This window comes from Nansenia antarctica (genome assembly GCF_963989245.1).
Source record: "Nansenia antarctica genome assembly, chromosome: 7".
Taxonomy (NCBI): domain Eukaryota; kingdom Metazoa; phylum Chordata; class Actinopteri; order Argentiniformes; family Microstomatidae; genus Nansenia; species Nansenia antarctica.
Genome location: NC_137677.1, coordinates 55,802,794 through 55,811,853, shown reverse-complemented (window position 1 = coordinate 55,811,853; position 9,060 = coordinate 55,802,794).

Below are 9,060 nucleotides of genomic sequence, written 5' to 3'. Positions count from 1 at the left end.
TGTACCTGTATGTACATATTCTATAATATATGAAATATACAAATATATTTGATATATTATGTGATATTTTATGTGTAATGGAATATATTAAACTGTTAATTGTTATTATGTGATATATTCTACATGTTCTTCTCTGTATGTGCAGACAGACCAGAGTATGATGCATCCAGCTTGAGCTGTGACAAGACCTTACATTTCTCTCAATGTCTAAAGAACTGTAATATAATAATCTTTGTAATATTCCACCTTTCCACCGCAATATTCACATTTTCTTTAAGATATTGCCGCACTGTCTGCACCACTTTGGTTATCCCTGCTTCACTGCACTTTTCATTCAGAAGCTCCCCACGTGATCTAGTGAAGGGGAAGTGAATCTCTCCTTTGGTTCTTGCATATTTTTGTGTAATTTGAAAACTGTGGTCACAGTTTGCCTCACATGCTTTATCAGAATAAATATCTAAGATGGGAATTATGGATCAGACAATTCTGAATATGATCAAGGATAGTGTAACAGCACCAAGTCCTTGGTTGTTTCCTACATTTGTTTACATTTTTATAGTTACTGAACTTCAGGATATTACTTTTGTCAGCTGTTCCCTCTGTATTAGAAGTCCATGGTATGTGTTACAATGTTATGGTATGAAGTATACATTTATATAAGTATATTTTGCATGTAATAAAAACTATTACATGTATTGTATATTATACATTTATACACAATGAATGTTTGGATTATATAACATTTATTAGATCTCATCTTTTATATGCATTATGCTTGTAGAGTATGAGTAAACTGCATGCAAGATATTGCTATAACCCATCTCACTGAAAAGCCAAAAGAATAAACACTACCACTATGTACCTCAGGTATGTCTGTAACATATTCATTTATTCCATTGCACTTATTCTTTGAATGCCATATTTGACTGCAAGCCATAAATCAGCATAATCAATTTACACAAGTACACTGTTGTCCTAGTTTCCATTGTGGCACATGCTAAAATGTGGGCATGTTTGCAAAGTATTGACCAGTTAGTTACAGTATGGATTATAACATACTGTAGAATACTGCACTTTATTGTGGATGATTAATTGAGTACATACTGTAAGCATTATTCATACACATTTATTTTATGTCTATCTCAGACATTACTCTGTATTTCATATTCACTAGATACAGTAGGTCATCATGCAAACTGGTCAAATTAATCTTCATCCAGTTTTTGTGGCATTTCCGCGGTGTAATTTTTCTGGAGGAGAAACATGTTTCTCTTCCCTTAATTCCTTGTCTATCTGCAGTATGTCAGCTACAATTTTCTCAAGTGTTCATGTGTACATTACATAGTTCAGCATTTAAAGATGGTATTGCTTTAACATGCCTCTCATCAGAATACAGTACTATTTTATTAACAATACATGGGGGACAACATAATGAACACATTATATTGTGCTGGAAGACCCTTTCATGTTGAACTGATTGCCGATGTCTGAATATATTGTACCTGTCTTTGTGTGACATGCCACTTGTTATTATAAATTCCCCAATCATATCGTAGAGCTTCCTCTATATGATGTAATGTTCTTGACAGGAAAATCATATAAAAATATATTTTATACAACATCCCTTTTTAGGTACATTTTATCTTTCTTTATTTCCCTTTACAGTATTGTATGTACCATTCAGGTGAAATACGTTTTAATGAATTCCCTCATGTTGAAAGATAATGACACCCACTTATAGGACAGCATTCTGGTTGATACGGTTCATCCCATCTACAGTAGTCGTTTACTGCTCCCCCAGTGAGAGCTCAGGTTTGTCTGGTCTGGTTCTTCTGGGGGGCTGGTGAGGAGCAGGTGTTGCCTGGGAGTGGCAGAGAACCCCTGTCTCTACAGCCAGCTAATGCCAACTAGTGTGTTCTACTCGGCTCCCGCTTCACTCTCACTGCTTTGTGTAACCAAGTAGAGATCGTAAACTCACTCCTCAAGTTCCTCAAATACTCGAATAACAAGCTTTTTGATAGCTTAGGTGGTTAACATCGGGTGTTATAGGAGACCGTCATGTGTGTTGGCAAGCCAGAGGTCCCAAGTTCGAGGCTCGGTCAAAGCAAGTCTATTTGCTGTCTAGTGTTCGCAACAACTTGACGTGTACGGTATTTTATTGATGTCTGTGATCCGGATACGCAGTTGGGCTCAGCTAACAATGGCTGGGATTGCTCTGGTGTTGTGAGTTTAGAGGGCTGAGTCTAACCAAGTTGTAGATGGTAAACTCACTCCTCAAGATCAAACACCCCCACCCCATGGTGTGCAGCCTGATGTCTAGGAGCAGAATGAAGTCTGCAACATATGCATTTTAGTACGCTGGGAATGTGGACAAATTAACATTGATTTGGTTGATACAATGATCTCATTCTGAATTCTAGAAGGTTGAGTCAGAGTTTCAATTAACAATTCTACTCCACCAAATAACTCCCAACTGTCACCAAAGACCCCCCCAACTGTCACCAAAGACCTCCCAACTGTCACCAAAGACCTCCCAACTGTCACCAAAGACCTCCCAACTGTCACCAAAGAACTCCCAACTGTACCTACCCGTACCCTCCGATCCTCATCCATTGTTCCCCTCACTGTCCCACGCTCAAAACTCAAAGGCTTCGGTCACCGTGCCTTTTCACGAGCTGCACCCCGCCTCTGGAACTCTCTCCCTCAACCACTCAGTGACTCACCCTCACTCCTCACTTTTAAATCCCACCTCAAAACCTACCTGTTCTCCCATGCCTACAGCCTCCCCTACCCATAGCCATCTCTCCCCCCCCTCCCCCCCCCCCCCGCAAATATAACCACAAATATACCAGTCCAGGAATCCTTTTAAATACTGAAAGATCCAGTCTGAGGAACATCTTTTGTTACAACAATGTCTTCCCCTCATATCCCTACATCTGAATTCTTACCCAGTCACCAGGAACTCATCAGTGTGCCTCAGTGTGCCAACCTCCTTGCCAGAGGAGCTAAATTATTCAACGATGTCTCATGGAGCCCGTGTGCAATTTTTCCGTTTCTGTTTTCTGTGTATTTCGCAGAATATGGACACTCATTTACAGTAAGCAGTGTGTTCATGCTCATCCTAAACAATATCATTTATTTAAGAGTAAGAAGGGGATCACTTATTGGAAAGGACCTGTCTCAAGTGAGCAACCGCAAAGATAATTGCAAACGCATTAGCCATAAAGCTTTTCCAGTCACCATCTTTATGACTTTTACCATGCTCCTAACGCCCAAACCACAATCAGCATTTAGTCCCCCACTTCAGAATCCGGAAAGGACTTCATATAAGTGTCCATTTCATGTGCCAAATGTAATGAGCACTCAACTGTAAATGGTTCGTCTTTGCAGAATAGAATGCAGGAGTTTGTTTGATTGGAGAAAAGTTTCTCTTTTCTCTTGGGGGAGGTTGTAGAGAGAAAAATGTCACAGACTCGTGGCTCATGTCCTGTCTAACTACATTAGCTTGAATCATATTACATTCTCCTAATGCTATGTGGTAACAGAATTTCCACACTGGCCTATTTAAAAGACATTTGGTCATGGATCATGGACATTAGGATTTGACATCGAAGCATGTGTTTCTGATAGAGGTCTCAGTGAAAGGATCTGAGGACACACTGAGGACCCTAACAGGAGCTCTCATTCAATGTCACTTCGACTATGCCGTAACATCATGGTACTATAGAACCACAAAGGCCCATAAAACAAGACTCCAGACAGCCCAAAATAAACTGGTTAGGCTTCTGCTAGGCCTCAACCCTAGGACACATCTAACCGCTGCTCATTTTTTGAGCCTTGATTGGCTACGAGTAGTTGACAGAGTGCAGCAGCTTGCACTGGGCCTGGTCTTCAAGATACGCTACACCACAAAGACACCCAAGTACCTGTCAACATACTTCCAAAAAGTGAACAACGTCCACACATACAACACCAGAGGAAGCTCCACGAACCACGTTCAACCGCGTTGCACCACAAACAAGGGGTTAAACTCGTTTGCAAACTATGCAGTAAAAATGTGGAACGCCCTTCCTATAATCTTAAAGGAGTGCAAAACACTGCCCACCTTCAAAACCACTCTCAAAAAACATTTACAGGAGGCTGCAATCCGTAACTGGACCCTCTAAATCAAAAATCAGATTAAAAGACCCGAACTACCCACTGTACATACTTTGTGTTTTGTCCCCCGCCCCCACCTGTGGTGTATGTCCCCACCTGTCCTACCCGCTGTACATACCTTATGTTTTGTTGTATTGTTCTTCCCATGATGGATGTGTGTTTATCTTGTAGATAGTAATAGTTATTTGTCTGTATTATCTTGTAGATAGTACTAGCTTTTTTGTCTGTCTTACATGTAACGATGAATTGAGAATCAAGGACCCCAATTGAAATAAGCCAGTGGCTTTCTTGGGTTTTTATCCTGTTAGTTGACCTTGTATGTAATATGTACTTTCATGTACCTACTTCTGCAAATCTTCTAATAAAGTTTTCAATCAATCAATCAATCAATCAATCTTTGCGGATACAGAATAAGAGCCGATATATTTTAGTGAGTTATAAATGATAACAGCTGTTGGTGGGGATGATATAAGGTGTTTCTTGTGGTTCCGCTGAAGCCGTTCTGTTAGAAGCTATTAACATCTTGAGTGGGTGGAACGTTTGATTAATTATTAATCAAAGCCCAACCACTGGCTTTTACCTTCAACTCCTCAATCTTGAGGACAACAAAACAGAAGACTGAACTCAATGTGCTGATTAGTCCTGCCATTCACATTGATTGAATGATGTGATTATCAGCCTGCTGCACCACACCCAATCAAAGTGCTGTTGTCATAAGAAAACATTGTAAGCTTTACTAATACTCTCAAATGTATCTTTGGGTGAACACCTATTAGCAGCTTTATGTTCTCACTGTAAACAGTCATGGAATTATTTGTTGATTTATCTATGTACTGCATAGGCTTTGCTGTCGTTTGTCCTTTTTGTTAAAACTGCTTGGTCCAGAATCCATCCACAATATTAGAATAATAGGCCATGATGTGTGTGTGTTATTTAACCCAACCAGTGACTAAAAGAGCAGACAGCCCCCCTCATGGCAACCTTGGCATGGCTGGGGAGCTCTTGTGTTGGAGAGCCATGATTTAAATGAGGAGTGATGCTGCAGATTCTCCTCGTCTGTTGCCTGGCAACCTGACATCACATCTCATCTGTGTGACTGATCAGCTGGTTCGTCATCACTCAGACCTCCGCTGCCTCCCAGAGTGCTCTCTGCTAGGGGGTGGTCGCCCTGCCCTGCCCTGCCTTGCCCTCCCCTCCCCTCCCCTCCCCTCCCCTCCCCTCCCTTCCCCTTCCCCTCCCCCACCCTTCCCCAGCATGGCCACATGTCTATCAGAAGGGTAAATGGACTATGACTGGATAGGGAAACTGATAGGCATATTGAGGATCCTCCTCCTTCCTCACACTCCCATACACACACACACACACACACACACACACACACACACACACACACACACACACACACTCATACACACACACACACACACACACACACACACACACACACACACACACACACACACACACACAGTCATGAGAAGTTGAGCTCATAATATTAATTTCAGCCAGGTTAGCTGGGATCCCCAGAGTAACGAAGCAGAGGGAGTTATGTCTAATTGTGTCCCATGGTGTGAAATGCTGCCTTATTATGTTCTGTAGTCACCAGCAGGCAAGACCAGTCCAGTTTATGCCATATGCATTTTCTATGCATTTTCTCTCCAATAACAACATTCTTTGAATGTACTGTATATATGTTTTAGGTTTAGCTGTGGCTACAGATAGGGATGCATTTTGGAATTACCATAGGCTAAAAGTATGTTTTTAATTATGCATATGCATAATAATATAATAATATACTATAATAAATAATAAATAATATACTTATTGGATGAGCACAATGTAGGATCCAATGTAGGGTTACGAAACTATAATGTATGATAAGCCTCAAGTTATTAATTAAATACTGTATACTTGAACACAATTAAAAAATGATAATGTACATGAGCAAAGACGGATGTTTGTTATTGAGCATGCCACTTTGATCAAATAGGACTAGAGAGAGAAACCACAATGGGCATGGCCACATGATATATAGTATAGCAGGATAGTCCTCTGGGAGACATAACCGGCTTTCAACAGGTTTAAACCCTCTAACAGGTTTTCAAATGTGTTCTTTTAATGAGCTAAAGCACTCTGATGTTTCAACAAGCTAATGCTTGTAGATACAGTAGCTACAACACTACAATTCAAAACTCATAAATATGTCTCGCAACATTATGAATTAGTTATCGGAAATAAGTCTAATAGGCGTACATGTGTGGGCGTACCTTGGGCGTACCTTGCGTGTGCGTGAAACTCTGAAACATACAACAAGGAATCATGGCTGAAAAGTGTGGCTTCATGTCACAAGAAAAATTAAGTCCCCCCAAAAATATTTCTGAATAAAAGACCCCCCCCAAAAAAATCAGAATAAAAGTCCCCCCAAAAATGTTTCAGAATAAAAAAGAAATAATTTCAGAATAAAAGTCTGCATTTTTAAATTTCAGAATAAAAGTCTGCAATTTTTAATTTCAGAATAAAAGTCAGATTTTTTTTAAATTTCAGAATAAAAGTCTGAAAATAATTATTTCAGAATAAAAGTCCCCCAAAAAAGATTTCAGAATAGTAGTCTGATTTTTTATTTATTTCAGAATAAAAGTCTGAAAAAACATATTTCTGAATAAAAGTCCCCCCAAAAATATTTCAGAATAAAGGTCCCCCAAAAAATTCTCATCTACTATTAAATATAATGATTGATGTAATATAGCTAATGAACACTGTTTTTTAAGATTTTTTTTTTTTTTACACACAATCAACAGGCAACGGAACTTAGTTAGAAATATGTTGTGAGAGAAATCTATGCGCCGCACAGCCGGCAACGGTAGGCAGGGCAAGTAAAAATGTAGATGGGGCAAGTAGATTTGGGAAGTACTTGACCTGCAGGGCAAGTAGGAAAAAACCTTAACGTCGAACCCTGTATATATATATATATATATCAAATGTATATAATGTAATCAAGTTTCAAGTGTATTTGTCACATGCGAGGTCGACATGAGAATTGAGAGTAGCCTACACACATTATGCTACAAATATCAAGCTTATTCACTGAAATATATAATAATATGCTGAATTAGATTTACTGAATAAGATTGATATTTGTAGCATAAACACATCTTATTCACTTCTTAGTGTCCCCCTGCGACCTCTGCTGATATTGAAGAGCATTGCAGCCTTGGGAAAAAAAAGATGTCAGCCAATACTAGCGCAAACCCACACAAACACACACAAATACTGCAAAATAGCTTTATACTAGGTAGCTAGCAAAATGAAAGGATACTGGGTGGTAGAACGCACATTTCTAGGAAAAGTCATGAAAGGAGGATCCTGAAATTTGATTGAGTGCAAAGATAGAATTTAGTTTTACTCACAGGGGTCACACACATTGTTTTACTCACACGGCTCTTCTAGTGTTAACAATCATGCAGGAGATTTGTATGCTTCTCCTGCTGATAACCATCACAAAAAATCAATGCTGACCTTCTGTGAATCTCTGGTAGTCACAAATTAATATTGTAAAAATGTACATAATTCAGTCTGGTGGTGCTTGGACATGACGTGTTTCTGGGTCCAAAGTTGGCTGAGGCGCTGTCTTCGAAATGCCTCAGTAATAATAATAATTCATTATATTTATATAGCGCTTTTCCGAGGCTCAAAGAAGCTGACAAATATGGGAAAATGGGAAAGTGCTGTGTCCCTTGTTGTATGAATACATCCGAGTCTAAAATTGATTGAACTGTCATTCTACCGCTGTAGTACACTGGTATTCTGGTTTGGACCCGGAAATTGCTAAACGTCACGTTTGACGTCAGACTTAGGCAACCGAATAGGCCCACTATCTCTATGCCACAGACACATGTACTGTATAGGCCCACTATCTCTATGCTACAGACATACAGTATGTACTGTATAGACCCACTATCTCTATGCTACAGACACATGTACTGTATAGACCCACTATCTCTATGCCACAGACACATGTACTATATAGGCCCACTATCTCTATGCCACAGACACATGTACTGTATAGGCCCACTATCTCTATGCTACAGACACATGCACTGTATAGGCCTACTATCTCTATGCTACAGACACATGTACTGTATAGGCCCACTATCTCTATGCTACAGACACATGTACTGTATAGACCCACTATCTCTATGCCACAGACACATGTACTGTATAGGCCCACTATCTCTATGCCACAGACACATGTACTGTATAGGCCCACGATCTCTATGCCACAGACACATGTACTGTATAGGCCTACTATCTCTATGCTACAGACACATGTACTGTATAGACCCACTATCTCTATGCTACAGACACATGTACTGTATAGGCCCACTATCTCCATGCTACAGACATATGTACTGTATAGGCCTACTGTCTCTATGCCACAGACATATGTACTGTATAGGCCCACTATCTCTATGCTACAGACACATGTACTGTATAGGCCCACTATCTCTATGCTACAGACCTGTGTACTGTATAGGCCCACTAGTATCTCTATGCTACAGACCAGCTACAGCTGACAACCGTTTACCACTGTTGGCCATGCTCAGAGCTCGATACCAACCTGATTTACTCTTCCATTGATGTTTGCTGCAGAGTAATGATTATGTGCCAGTGCTCGTGTTAAATAGTATCTGACAAGGGACGGAAAGGTCTCCCTTGGGACAGTTGTCCTGTGACCCACTGGGCATTGGATGCTCCTGCCATGGACTCAGCGATGTCTGCCCTGTATTCTACATATCAAGTGTTAGGATTTCACAATCAATCTTTGGCGTTGTGTAACATTGTGCCACCAATTACTGGTCTGATTGGAATGTGTTTCCATTGCACAGTATAAAAATAACTACC